General features: G+C 41.2%; 1 protein-coding gene across 2 annotated transcripts in view; it reads right to left on the minus strand.

Moving 5' to 3' along the window:
- The window catches only part of LAMA1 (laminin subunit alpha 1), a 167,311-nt gene that overhangs the window by 112,622 nt on the left and 39,059 nt on the right, over positions 1-15,630 (minus strand). The gene's annotated exons all lie outside the window — the stretch shown is intronic.

The following is a 15,630-nucleotide window of genomic DNA, read 5'->3' on the forward strand; positions in this document are numbered from 1 at the left end:
GGATATGGAACAATAGGAACTCCCGTTAATTGCTGATGGGAATGCAAAATGCTACAGCCACTTTGGAATGCAGTTTGTCAGTTTCTTACAAAACTAAACATATTCTTACCATACAACCCAGCAAGTGTACTCCTTGGTCTTTACCTAAATGAATGGAAAACTTCCACTGGTGAATGGATAAACAAAGGGTGACACATCTTCAGTAATAGAAAGAAATAAGTTCTCACACCACGAAAAGTTATGGAGGAATCTTAAATGCACGTTGCTAAGTGAAAGAGTCAATTTGAAAAGGCTACATACGATGTAATTCCAAAAATGTCGCATTTTGAATAAAGTGAAAATACAGAGACAGTAAAAAGATGAGTAATCATCAGGGGTTAGGGGCAAGGAGAGATGCATAGTGGATCAAGAGGATTTTTAGGGCAGCGAAGCCGCTCTGTATGATACTGTAATTGCAGACACATATCATTATTTTATACATGTGTTAAAATCCATAGAATGTGCAGCACAGAGTGAAACCATGTAAATTAACGACTTAGTTAATAACAATATATTCATATCGGCTCACCGGCTAAAACAAATGTTTTACACTAACGCAAGATGTGAGTAAGAGTGTGGAGGCATGAGGGGGATACGGGACTCTGTACTTTACCGTCATTTTTCTATAAACATGAAACCTGCTCAGAAAGATTAAAAGCTATTCATTTAAAAGGAAATAAGAAGTTAGAAAGTAGAGAGGAGGCACAAAGGGGAAAGGGGGATGTAGATGACCACCAACCGGACGAGGGGACCGGCCAGGTAAACCGTGGGTTTGGAAGGGGCCCTTGTAGCTACGCCACCCCAAACTCAGCTCTAACAAAGAACCATCTCTCTACCAACCAGCCCCTCTTGGAACACTGCAGTGACAGGAAATTCACTTGCTCCGAAGATAGTTCTTTTGTTTTATGGAAGTTTCCTGTTGGAGGAGCTTTTCTTTCCCTGTATTGATTCTCAAGGTGCCTCGTAAATTCCATGCTCCAAAACATCAGAAAAGATGCTGATTCCATTTCCTGTCACTCTCCTCCAGACATCTGAACATGCCAATCCTATATCGTCTCCGGAATGCAAAGTTTTCAGCATCAACTTTCTATTTACCTGAAGATATTCATCATTTAACAAGACCTCATTGCTTTGTCGTGATGCTCTAAATGCAGACTTACTATCAAATGCAGTTCCCATGAACTGAATACAAAATTCCAAATGTTTTCTGAGTTGGGGAAAACATAGGAAAAATATTCTGTCCTTTGTTCCTTAGCACGCAGTCACTCTTCTGTTAGTAAACTTAGATTACCAGCTCAAAGGAGGGCTGTAAGCAACAATACAAAAAATGCCTTCTTCCATGTGAACTGCTATTTGCTCCAGATTTCCTGTAACCCAGATTGATGGAGGTGATTTTTTTTAAACCAAAGTGAAATATTTTTTATTTTTAAAATAGATATGCAACATATGTATATAAATGTGTACATACATATAGTGTTTATGTGTGTATATTCATGTGTATGTATGCATATAGATGTGTATGCTTTGGGAAGGAAGTTATTATTTGCTTATTCTGAGTCTTATTGCCTCTAGGTTTTTTGTTTCTCTTCTTAGCTTCTCCATCTTAGCCCTCCCAATTTCAGGAACACAAGAACTCCTAATGTTAACCCACCATAAGCCAAATAAATTCACATTCACCTCCTGACTCATTCTCTGGGAGACAATTATATTTCATTATAGTAACTCGATTCACCTACAAGAAACATCCTCCAACCAAGCTTAGTCTGCAAGTGATAGAAGTGTGTCTGATATTTTGATGACCTGTATTCATGTGCAATTTCCTTCTAAAATGCAACCACTGTTTCTAAAGCACATTAGAAGTAAAACAATATTCTCAGGTTTCAGTCATGAGGAAAATGAGGAACTATGTATCTGCTATTAATGCTTGGAACTAGACCAGAATAGGCTATGTTGAAAAAGCTAGAACCACTTTTAAAAATTAAAATAGCACAAAGACTATTTTGTCCTGGCATAAACATCTCCAGAAAATTCTCCCATAAACACAACTTCATGATTTTTATTTGTGAGTGTTTACTTCAAAGAGCCCTTCCCCCAAATTTATAATTCACATATTTCTATTCATATAATGTTTCCCTCATTTCCTATATTTTAATGTTGCTGAAATACTGAACCCTTCTGAGAAGTAGGTTCGGTTGGCAATGAACTTTACTGTCTCCTCTAGAACTAGTCCTGAAGTACATCCAGAGTTTGTTATACAGCTTAGTGGCGGGCTATTTCCACCTTCTCGAAGATCCAGTGCTGTCTGAGAGCATCCTGACAGACTCTAGCCTTCATAGGTTCGCACTGGTTTCGTCATTGTTGTTGTTTTTAATTTAAATGTTAGTTAACATACAACACAATATTGGTTTCAAGAGTAGAACTCAGCGATTCATCACTTACATAGAACACCCAGTGCTCATCGTAACAATACCCATCACCCATTCTCCTTAATACCTATCACCCATCTAGCCCATCCCCCACCCTCTTCCCTCCATCAACCCTCAGTTTGTTCTCTGTCCTTAAGAGTCTCTCGTAGTTTGGTTCCCTCTATTCTCTCCCTCCTACCCCAACATTCCCATTTATTCATCTGTTCTGTTTCTTAAATTCTACATATGAGTGAAATCATATGGTATTTGTCTTCTACTGGTTTTCATAGCGATGTTCAAACTAATTGAAGGGAGAACATCCTCATCTTTACTTATTGCCTGTCCAATTGCTTCGCAAATATTTTCATCATAGAAGTAGAACTCCATGATCATGGAACCTTGATCCTTGATCATCACCAGTGGTGAACATTTTAAACTAGACTTTAAAAACTGGGGGTGCCCAGTGAAAAAGAGGGATAGAAGTAAAGGAAATTCACAAAGACAGCTGACATGAACTGCATTTACCTTCAGTTTTCCAGTTTCACATTTAAAAATGGAAAGAGCTAATAGGTTGATGACTTCATGCATTTTAAGAGCTGTATGTGTGTCATCTCATTTAATCCCAAACAACTCCTTGAATTCCAAATGATTATTGTTCCCATTTAACATATTTTTTTCAAAAGTTTATTTATTTATTTTGAGAGAGAGGGAAAGAGAGGGAATACCAGGCAGGCTCTGCACTGTCAGTGTGGAGCCTGATGCAGGGCTCGAACTCACAAACTCAAAGACCATGACTTGAGCAGAAATCAAGAATCAGATAGCCAACCAACAGAGCCACCCAGGCTCTCCCTCTTCCATTGTACATATTTGGAAACTGAAGTATAGAGAGGGTCAGAGACCAACTACTGAGATGCAGGTCCCAATAAGAAATTAGGCAGTGTCTCTCCAAAGTCAGCCACCATACATCCTCCTGGCCCCCAAATGCCCACACATACCTAAGGTTGCCTTAATGAAATCTGTGACAGTTCTGTGTTTCTTTGTTTTGGGAGTTTTTTCTTGTTTGTTTTTTTTTGGTTGTTGTTGTTGTTTTATTTATTTATTTTTTTGCATGGTTGACTAAACTGCCTTTTCTCTCCATGTAAGGTTGGCTGAGCACAAGCTGATGTGGCAATTTTCACAAGACTCAGAGTCCCTGTGGTCTTGCCAGACCTGCAGCTGATACAGCCATTTCAAAATCCACCTTCATCACGGTTTTCCACCAAGTGACCTTTGTTAGTCATCACTGGAATGCACATAAACAGTGTCACATAAATAAAGTAGACATACATCAAACACCACTTTCTACAGAGGAATCCTGACATGAATTTTCATGTGGGCCGCCATCTTAAACATATTAAGTCCACCTCGGGCATAGCATCTTTATAATTTAGATAGCCTAATTCTCCAACATTGGAGGTTAATTTCCAATGTACATGAAGAAGTCAAGTCTCTCCTCATCACGGGAAGCTCAGCTCCTCTCGGCTGGGCCTCTGCATATAACCTGCAGGGGACCCAGATACCACACACGACCCCCCTCTGGAAATTTTCCAAACAAGCACTTACCTGCCTCCATGATAGTCACTAAGCAGTGAATGGAGGAATTTCTCTCTAATGTGAAGGAAAAGAGATTTTTGCAGAGTTTTGGGTTATGAGTCAAATTCTATTCTTAAAAAGTTAAGTGTATTTGATAAGCAACATTGCTCAATATCCCTACAGAAAGTAGTAAATGTGTGCTTTGTAAGCTCTATTTCTTATGACATTATTAGGATATGAAATTCAAAATGACCACTTGAATTAGTATTTATTACTCAAGAATAAAGAGGTTCTTATTTATCAGAAGGCTGACTACTACCACAGATACATATCACTTCTGGTTTTAGAGTATCCATCACTCATGTATCTAATCCGCTGATAATCATGCGAAGGAGCAAGGGAAGTTTGGGGCTTAGAGGACAGTACCGGGTATATACTTGCACACCCACAACACACGTTTTAGGTGTTGCCTCTTGTGGGCAATCACCTTAAAATGCCATTTCTACCATATTTTAGTTGGCTATTTTACTGTTATCTCTTCATTGTAGGACCCGTATACAAAATAAACAGACAGAAGGAAACAGCTTTGTGAATGAAAAGAGAATTCTGGAATAAAACTAGGTTTCTTTTTCTTTAAGTCTGGTGCTTTCATTAGAAATGCCAAATGAACCCCAATCTTACCCCTTCTTTCTTTTCCCACTTTTTCTCTTCATTGGGAAAAGGGGGACTTGGCTACCAGTAGTGACAAATTTAAATCAAGTAGCTCTCGTTCTTTAAATTTTTTAAGATTCAGGTCTCAGAAAATCAAGGGATGGCCCACTTTTGAATCAAGCCCACATACTTCAAGGAGACATTGAGGAAAAGCCAAAGTAATAAAGACGGTCAGCAGCAAACGGGGGGCCCAGAGATATGAGCCTGTCTAGAAAGGAAGCAGTAACTTATAACCAGCAATCCAAAGATGGGAAAGTGATATTCAAAACATCTGTCAGAAGCAGTTCTGTGTTTCGTCAACTGGAAAAGCTACTTTAAAAAGGACCCATCAGTAAGCTGTCCCATGTCACCGTTTCCATTTAAGGACGACTAGCAAGTATTTCAAAGGAAAAGCGTCACACCACTTGAAGAAGTCAAAACGGAGAAATAAGAGGTTGGTTTTCATTCCGTCTCAGTGTATTTCTCCACATAATTGTTCCCAGCGCTGAATTTTCCCAAGTGTTCTGGAATGCTTTTGCTAAATTCTGTGGAAGATTGGTTGGAACTACATCAAAAGCACAGCCAGGCATGTCACCATATGCCCTTTGTGGAGACCTTCACCATTTTTCCCTACTCTGTATAAGTGTCATGTGATGGCCTGGCACCCCTTCAATGAGATAAGCCCACTTGTGAGATGCAGTTTCAGGTCATTCTCCAACCTGAAAAATAAAAAAGGCACCTTTCCTATCCCCCGACTCCTAACCTCCACCCATTTTTCACCTACAAATATCTGAGGCTTCCAAATTATACTAGGCTTTTCACCAAAATGCAGTCTCCCGTTTATTTATGTTGGAGCAGAAGTGGCAATAAATAATTTTCCTTTCTTCCCCTCCTCACTGTGGAAGTAGGCTCAGAAATCTGTCATGGAGACTGAAGAAGGAAATCAGCAATATTCCAGAAAAAGGCAAAACTGGAGGTTATGGCCTCGCTGGGTAGCTGGAGTGGTCTGCCTCACCTACTGGCTCTGCATCACAGGCTGAGTGGACATGTGCACGCCTGCTCCATGACCTTGCCCTGTGGGTCAGGAACCTGTGTCCTATGAACAACCTGTCCAATAAAAGAAGAATAGGGCTGTGCGCCCCGAGTTCCCCCCCCCCCCCCCCCCCCCCCGACCCTGAGTCAGCTCTTCAGCCAGCTAGAAAAATGCCTGCTCCTCTCCTGGGGAGGAGGAGAGACAGGCAAAGAAGCAGAGATGTTAGTCTCAGAGGTGCTCCCGTAAGGACACATGAGGAAGGAGCAAGGAGTGCTCCCTAACAATTTTTCGCTTGAGCTTCATTCAATAAACACTGATTGAGTATCTGCTTTGTGCCAGGGACTGTACGTCACAGACACAACCAATACAGCGGGGAAGAGGACATAGTTAGTGTGGCTGGATGCCCTGATGGAAAAGACAGAGGTTGACCAAGTCGCCAGGAAGACAGAAGGTGTTGAAGGTGTCTGGCTACGGTGGGGGAGGCCAGTCTAAACTGGAGAAGACGGGATGGCTGGGGAAGTCTTCTTTGAGAAGAGGGGAGGACTGAGGAGGAGATGACTAGGTAAAGTGAGAGAAAGTGCAGAGGGACAGGAGGGACGACCCTGCAGGGCCAGAGCACAGAGCGGGAGAGAAATGGCAGGAGGCCAGGCCAGCTAGGTAGACAGAAGGAGGGAGCCTGCGAAGGGCACCATGTTCAAACTTTTAGAACATCAGAGGACCTGGGGCGCCTGGGTGGCTTAGTCGGTTAAGCATCTGACTTTGGCTCAGGTCATGATCTCGCGGTTCGTGGGTTCGAGCCCCACATCGGGCTCTGTGCTGACTGCCAGCTCAGAGCCTGGAGCCTGTTTCAGTCTGTGACTCCCTCTCTCTCTGACCCTCCCCTGCTCACACTGTCTCTCTCTCTCTCTCCTAGAAATAAATAAAAACATTAAAAAAAATTAAAAAAAAAAAAAAAAGAACATCAGAGGACCTTAAACCAGGGAGCTGCAGAGTCAGCAGGGGGGGAAAAGACCATGGAACTGATGTTGGTGCTGGGAAATCGGGAGAGATGGTGACACTGATGTAGTGAAGACCAAGACCAAAGCAGAGAAAAGGTCAAGTGCATCTTAAGGAGTTTTCTTTTTCCTTTTTCAAGTTTATTTATTTATTTTGAGAAAGAGAGAGCATGAGCGGGAGAGGGATAGAGAAAGAGGAAGAGAGAATCCCAAGCTGGCTCCAGGCTGTCTGCACAGGACAGGGCAGGGCTAGAACTCACAAACCGTGAGATCATGACCTGAGCTGAAACAAAGTGTCAGACGCTTAATTGACTGAGCCACCCGGGTGTCCCAAAGAGTTTTCTAAAAAGTCAAATGTAAGTGAGAAAGAAAATACAAAGAGGTCAAGCAGAGCTTTCCAACTCCAGCCGGACACAACATGGCTTCAAAGCTCACACTTCCCCCTTCTTTCCTCAGTCTCAGAAAACTTCTGGCTGCAAAATTTGGAAACTCAACTTCTTTTCACTTCATCTGCTAGAATTCCTGTTGGCCTATGGTGCCCCAGTTTTTCTCACAATGGTTGCATGCTTATAGCTTCCTATCCCTTCTTCTCATCCCTAATCATGAGAAAGCAGTGTCATCACAGCCTATGAAAGTAAAAGGGGCTCCTAATCATTAAGCCTCACAAACCCAACTGGCGATACCATCCAGAAAAGCTGCACTTGACTAACTCCATTAAACATTAACCTATTAGTTACACATTTACAGCTCCTAGAAACAATAATTATGTGTCTCTCTCCTTTGGTCATGAAATCTAGCCAAATTGTTTCTAGTTTTAGCACTAGAGAAATTAGAGAGCATTTTCTTTTTGTTTTTGCAAGACTTCATTCTTTGGTCTATGTCCTATATCAAGACTGTCATTTTTCTTTAGATACATCTAACTTCACTCAGCATCTATCACTTGTCAGGCATCAAATGGATGGTTATCACATTTAAATTATGAAACTTAAAGCTCTCTTAAAAAAAAAAAAAAAGAATATCTAGGGGCACCTGGGTAGCTCTGTTGGTTAAATGTCTGACTCTTGATTTCAGCTCAGGTCATGATCCCACAGTTCGTGAGTTCAAAGCCCACACTGGGTTCTGTGCTGCCAGCTCAGAGCCTGGAGCCTGCTTCAGATTCTGTGTCTTCCTTTCTCTCTCTCTCTGCCCCTCCCCAGCTTACACTCTGTTTTTCTCTCTCAAAATTAAACAAACATTAACAAATTAAAAAAATAAAATATCTAAATAAGTGTCTTATGTAGGAAGCTTTTGTTTACATAAAAATATGTGATGGAAATGTAAAATGGTACAGCCATTATGGAAGACAGTATGGTGGATCCTCAAAAAATTAATCATAGGATTACCATATGATCCAGCAATCCCACTTCTGAAAGTAACGACTTAAACAGATACCAGTATACCAATGTCTACAGAGGCATTATTCACAGTACCCAAGAGACAGAAATAACCCAAATACCCATTAATGGATAAATGAAACCCTGAGATGTCCCTATAATGGGATATTATTCAGCCTTAAAAATGAATGAAATTCTCATACATCCTATGACACGGGTGAACCTTGAGGACATTATGCTAAGTGAAATACATCAAACACAAAAGGATAAATACTGTACGATTCCACTCATGGGTCACCTAGAGTAGTCAAATAGAGGCTTGATTATTCATCTAGAGGTGAATAGTGGTGATGGTTGTACAACAGTGTGAATGCACTTAATGCCACTGAACGGTACACTTAAAAGAATGGTTAAAATGACAAATGTATATTTTACCATAAGAAAAAAAAGGATGCGAAAATAGAGAAAAGTGGATGGTATGAAGACTCAACTTTTCCTGGAAGATGGGGATTTCTAAATTGCACGTGAGTAGAACACAGTATTTCTGATCAGGGAACTCTGGAGAAGCCGATGAAGCCACGTGGAGGGCACACAATCAGCTCAGAGGGGATGTTTGGAATCTCATCTTTCCCATGATCTTGTTTCTGTCATGGTCTTACAAAGCTCTGGTAAGGCGCGACGGTACTTCACAAAATATAAAATCCAAGCTCCAGACCATTCGGGTTTGAAAAGGAAAGGAGGCCCTGGCGATGCCTTGACTGAAGACCCATGGTTCAGACAGAATGCTTTCCTCCTTGGGGCTACTTCCTGAACCACAAGCTGACCTAGGGGCAACCCTGTTTCCTGACTGGCCCGTAGATAAATCTGGTATAAAGCAATCGATAACCCTAAATAGTGACAACCTCAGTGGAGGCCTACTACCTGGTTATTTTACTGGCTTTCTTGTGCTTCTACCATATGAAGAGCAAACGTAAATATCCTCTGATAACATGCCATAAAATATTACTAAAGAGGAAATTTTAAATTATAAGACTGATGGTGATTTTCAGTCACCTTCTAAACATGAGGGGGGAAGTTCTTAGAAACTATTGAACATGTACTAGATCAATCACTTGATGATTTGCTTTTAAAACTATGATTAATCATTCAAATTTGATCAAAAGCTATTATAGAGGGGGGTATATGGAAACTTTTGTATTTGTCACTGAATTTTTCTATAAATCAAAAACTTCTCCGCGAATAAAGTCTATGAATTTGTCAAAAACAAACAAAACTATTTACACATGACTATCATAGTTATCACCCTAAGAAAGCTTAACCCACCCCAGTTGGCTAATAAGTGATTTTAAGACTTCACCAAATTTCACCAGACATCCGGTTCAGAGAGCTGTGAGGCCCCAGCTAATAATCTGCAGGTTTTAATTTGATCTCACAGCTTTCCCAGACTTCATTTCCGTACCTTATGGCACATAAAGGGCAGGCCAGAGTGACCCAGTGCCCTCCAAGTATCTACATAAAAATCTCAAGGGGATCCCAGGTTTCAGGAAGTGCACTGGCATAAACAGGCCACTGTCCCTGTCACTAGGGGTCTTCTACCTTTGTCACGCTGCCAGCTTTGTCATTTCACCAAGAATAATGCTCATAGAGTAAGACATTTTTAATTTCTTACGATCTAGAGAATTACAAAACTAAGCTCAATGCTTTCCACAAGTCAGGCTTAAAATGATAAATCCAGAGCGTGTTTCCTCTCCATCCCACTGCACTCTTCATGATGAAGAATGTGAATACAGATCGATACGTTCTTCACTTATTTCATATTATAAGTAGAGTGGGAAATAACGCATAGGAAATCACTTTATAAAATGCTCACTTCCGATGGAAGGTACCACTATCAGAATTTTAGTGACTTTTCTCCAGTGCCATAGTTATTCTTCTGACAAGTGGTACCTCTCCAAACAATGATATTTAGAGTCAATTCAACTTTTTCCTCTTTGGTGACAATAGGAGTTGAAAATTGTGTCTTGCCTCTTGCATGGATGGTCAAATGTCTAGAAATTTCACTACCATGTTACAAGCAATTTGATGGCTCCTGTAGAGATGAATAATCATGACATAATGATTATTCATACATGTGAAGGTAATAGACAAGAACAAATAAACACTGTTTAAGTATCTGAATCCAGCCCAGCGCCCCCAAATATATGTCCAATACAGTGACATAAGTCAATAAGTATATGTTACATCTGAATAAGTGCATGAACAAATAATAACAAATAAACAAACAAATAAATAATAGATGCTCTTAGTAGAGAACAAAAACTGAAGGGAAATGTTCATCTCTGTGCTGCTGAGGGGTTGTAGGACACAAATTTCCACTCACTGTCAGAGAGCATATAAAGTAACCAATATTTTGGAAAAACTAAGGCAGTAAAGATCCCATCTGAGGGGCGCCTGGATAGCTCAGTTGGTTAACATCTGACTTGGGCTCAAGTCATCATCTCACGTTCATGAGTTCCAGCCCACTTCAGGTGAGCTCAAGCCCTGCTTTGGGTAAAACAAACAAACAAATAAAAAACGAGCCCTGCTTATTTCTCTCCCCCTCTCTCTCTCTGGCCCTCACTCACTTGCACCTTCTCTCTCTCTCTCTCAAAAAAAGAAAAAAGATCCACATTTGAAAGATGTTTAAGCTCTTTGACCCAATAATCCCATTTCATGGAATCTACACTAAAATATAATCATTCCTTAGTCAGGAAAATATTCAAATATTTGTTGCAGCATGACTTTATGAAATTGGAAACAGCTTATATGTCCAACAATGGGAACAGGCTGAATAAATTACCATGTACCCAGATGGTGACCTATTATTCTGTCATTAAAAATTGTTACAGGAATTTAGAAGCTGGCCATGAAGAAGACATTGGTACTTCCTGGCTCTCCTGGAGCAACCAACTAGAAAACTGGATAAAGTATATAAAAGAGTGGCACTAAAAAATTAGGGGTGCGGGGGTGGCTCAGTCTGTTAAGCACCCAGCTTTGGCTCAGTTCATGATCTCACAGTCTGTAAGTTTGAGCCCCATGTCAGGCTCTGTGCTGACAGCTCAGAGTCTGGAGCTTGCTTTGGATTCTGTGTCCCACTCTCTCTCTGTTCCTCCTCTGCTCACGCTCTGTCTCTCTCTGTCTCAGAAATGAATAAACATTAAACAAATTTTTTAAGGAATTGGACAGCAGGCAGCACAGGACAGTGTTTCTGGGGAGAAGAGCTTATTGCCTGGAGACACTTTCTGGACGGTGGTTTGTCAATGTCTTATAAAGTCAAATATTGACATATCCTTTGGCTACACAATTCCAATCCTAAGAAATAAAAACATATGTCCAGAAAAAGATTTGCATACGAATGTTCATGGCAGCTTTATTTACAGTAGTCAGAATCTATAGCAACTAGTACATAAATAAGTTCTTAGATCTAATGCATAATACAGTGATTATAGTCCACAATACTTTATAATAAACTTCCAAGTTGCTAAGAGACTAGATCTTTGTTGTAGACTTTGGGTCTAAAGTTCTCTCTTGTCCAGCAAGACAGCGAATGCAGGATTAAAATGCAAGAGATGGCTATTGTCCGGGAAAAGACAAGAGCCCCGAATAAGAGTCCTTGCTCTGTATTTATTAAGATCAGAAGGCTTACAAACATCATGGGTGTGCACAAGGAGACCATGACTCTGTGAACATTAACCCATGGCGTGAGGGAAAGGGGGTTTTAAAGATATATGGTGTTAGGGGTTTGGGTCAATATAAACCAAACAAACTCCTGACGCTGGGCAGATGAATGTTAATGGGAGACATGAGGCACCGTGTCTGTTTATCTTAGCCAGCCTAGGGGATAAGACAGAGTGTGCAACCTCAAGGTCAACAAGGCACCTTTCTTTTGCTAATTAGCTCTGCTCTGGGCAGCATCACAGTGGTCTATAACCCTATTTACCTGTTTACCTAATTTGGTCCTTTCTTCCTGTGAAAGCAGCTTTCTGTTACAGTGCTAAATTGGGGGGGGCATATCGGCCCTGAATACCTACTCTTATTTACCTCATATACCTTTGTATTGGGGCCTTTGCCCCACCCTCCGTATCCTGGGGGCCTTTGACCCGCCCTCTATACTTATTTACCTAATCTTGTTTACCCAAATTGGGTGTGAGCATCCTATGGTTTTGTAATTCTTTTTGCTTTGTTAACCCATCAGTGCAGGCTCAGGGAATCCCTAAGGTATTCAATTGTTCTCAACATGAAACAGACATAATAATTAGATGACAGGATAGAAGTGTTGGCTAATGCTACTGTAGTAATCATACTGCAATAATAAATATATCAAACCAAGTTGTGCATCTCAGACTTAGTGTCGTCTGTCAATTACATCTCAATAAAAAATAAATAAAATAAAATAGGCATTGAGAAAAAGAACTGGAATAACCCAAACAACAGAACAAGAGGACCGAGAAACAAATGTTGGTATATTCCCGAAGTAAAATACTACCCAGAAATTAAAGAACAAGCCACTAATACAAGGACCTGTGGCTGAATCTCACAGATAGAACGCTAAAAGAAGCCAGACAAAGTGACACACCGTTTAATTCCATTCCTATATTATATAACAGGAGAAGCTAATCTAAAGTCAGAAACATTCAGAACAGTGGTTCCTCTGGAGGGGGGAAGGGGAGGGGCTGGTGGAGCGCAGACTGGGAAAGGCACAGGGGGAGATTCTAGGGCCATGGAAATGGTCTGTATTTTGATAAGGCTGTGGCTTACACACGTGTCTGTATGTATCAAAACCCATCCAACTATACCCTTGAGATGGGTGCATCCGGCAGTGCGCAACTTGTATCTCAATCAACAGGAAAATGAAAGAAGACACTTATTACAGGACCGAATGTACTATTTTAGCTCTGTAAACATGACTTTCCCTAGCTGCACTCCTGCGTACCCTTCCTCATTCCCTGCTCCTTTCCCTCTCTCCCTTCCTTTGGGTTGTCTCCCTCATCCCCTAAGCTGCCCTTCCTATGTTCTCCAAGCACCGTCAACGCCTATTGCACCGGACCAAAGAGGTCTACTTACTTGCATATTTCCCCCACGACCAAATAGCCATGATGGCCAGGCTCGGCCTTAAAGAACAATCGAAGCAGCAATGATAACAACCAGCATATATATGAGGAAGCTACTGTTTGCTCCGTACTTTCTCTGTGCTAAGGGTTTTCCCCAAATATCATCACTGTCTTGTTCATCAAGGAATCCTGAGACCCTGGCACCCAATAAGCAGAGATCATGAATTATTAAATATACACATTGTTCTCACCCAGCGTGGAACGGATCAAAAGGTAATTCCTCATAATTAATATCACAAGTGATTTTTTAAAAACTTGTTGTCTTATATTTTTTTATATTTAAAAAATGTCGCTTCTATATCAAAATAAAGAATATTTCTGCATAGAGAAAAGGTTAATTGAAGACATTAAAAACACAAGAGCTATTCTGAGGTATAACTGAGGTAATTATGAGCTCCTTGCTTTGTCTAGTTGTTACACCTTTCTTTTTAAGGATAAAGATGCTACAGTTTGAGTAGATCACTAAGTAAAAAGAAAAAAAAAAACAGCCAATGCTAGAATGGATTCCAACTGCACTGTATTTTTCAAAGAAGTATTTCTTTAGAAATTAAAACTTATCTTTTTTTTAACTTCAGTATAACAGGAAGAAATAATGAATTCAGAACAGACCTCTCTTTCTTTCCATACATATACAAAAAAACTTTATTTTGAAGTCAAAATAGTTGGGGACAAGAAACATATAAGGAGACAGGGTCTCAAAACCTGCGTGGATTTCCCAGAATCCTTCCCAAAGCCCAGTCTAAGAAGCCCTGGTGAGGAAGACATACGTATTAGTAAGACCAATCCGCTGCTGTTCAAAACAAGATGGGGGGGGGGGGTGCTACCATAAATGTGCTAAATGGAAATATGTTTATGCTTGACGGTTTGACAAACTATTGATAATATATAAATGATAAAGCTTAAAAATAAATCTTGTCGGGGCCGCTGGGTGGCTCAGTTGGTTAAGTGTCTCACTCTTGCTTTCAGTTCACATCATGATGTCAAGCATCATGAGATCCAGCCCTGCATCTGGCTCTGCGCTGACAGTACAGAGCCTGCATGGGATTCTCTCTTTCCCTCGTCCTCTATCTCTCCCCCCCACTCATGCATGTGCATGCTCTCTCTCTCTCTCTCTCAATAAATAAACATTAAAAAAATAAATTTTGTCAAGAAACCGAAGTCCATACAGTCCTTGAAGTCTGGCCTTAGTTATTTTCACGTATTCAGCTCACCTGCCAGGAACATTGAACAACTCAAGGCATAGTATTTGTATCCCCATTTGACCCTATAGCTCTCTAGGACACCGAAGATAAAGGTGTGACACCTAAGGACGAGCTATGGGAGGCTGGCAGAAGCCACCCGCCAGACACAGGCATTCTCAAAAGTATGAGGCGGTCACAGCTTTACGACAGGCCTCAAACTGTTTATCCCTCTTCCGCTGACAGGCTGGGCGGCTCCTTGTTTCCTCTCCTTGGATCCTCAATGACTGCAGTGACTGGGTGGCCCACAGAGCACAAGGAAGAGCTCCCACGTGACTCTGGAGGCCAGGTCTCTATGTGGACATGACTTCTGCCACTTTCTTTGACATTTGTGCTGGAGCCCTGAAGTGCCATGTAGGCAATCTGCCTCAAGGCTGCAGTGCTCCGAGGAAGCCCACACCAGCCCACATGGAGAGGCCACACAGAGAAGTCTTGAGACCACATGAAGGGAGAGAGTGGCCAGCCCCCAGGTGCCCAGGCACCCCTGTCTCAGCTGCCCCAATACCCTTTTCCCAGCTGTCCCAGAACCCCCCACCTCAGCTGCCCAGACCCCCCTCCCCGGCTCCCCCACCTCCAACCCCCATGGCCTGCAACCTTACACATGCACCTGCTCCATCAAGCCCTTCCTGAATCACTCACCCATAGAAACTGGGATAAACATAATGAATGCTGTTGTTTGAAGGCATAAAGGTCTGCCGTGATTTCTTACACAACAGATACACAACAGCTAACTGGAGGAGAAGTCCCATATGAAACAATAAAATGAGATAATAAAAATATGAAAACAAAAGAAAGACACATCGATGAGAGTAGCAGTTTCACAGAGAACAGGACGAAAATGGTAAAAATGCCCAAAGGACAAGAATTTTGTGTGGCTTACTTTCAGATCACAATGAAGAGCTTAAGATTTCTTCCAATCTATTCTTTTTGCCAAGCAAACTCAAGAAAAAACTTAGTATCTGAAATCGGTTGAGACCAGTATAAAGTAACAGAAAATTGAAACAGAATGAATCATTTTGGATAAATGCAAGTATACGGTTAACAATAATTCCTACCATAGTTTCCAGAAAGGGTCTCTGCCTGACCTCTTTTAATGAACAGCCAAGACTCACTTGCAATGAGAAACTCCAATTTA

Source organism: Hyaena hyaena, unplaced genomic scaffold, assembly GCF_003009895.1.
Source record: "Hyaena hyaena isolate Hyena2069 unplaced genomic scaffold, ASM300989v1 scaffold_777, whole genome shotgun sequence".
Taxonomy (NCBI): domain Eukaryota; kingdom Metazoa; phylum Chordata; class Mammalia; order Carnivora; family Hyaenidae; genus Hyaena; species Hyaena hyaena.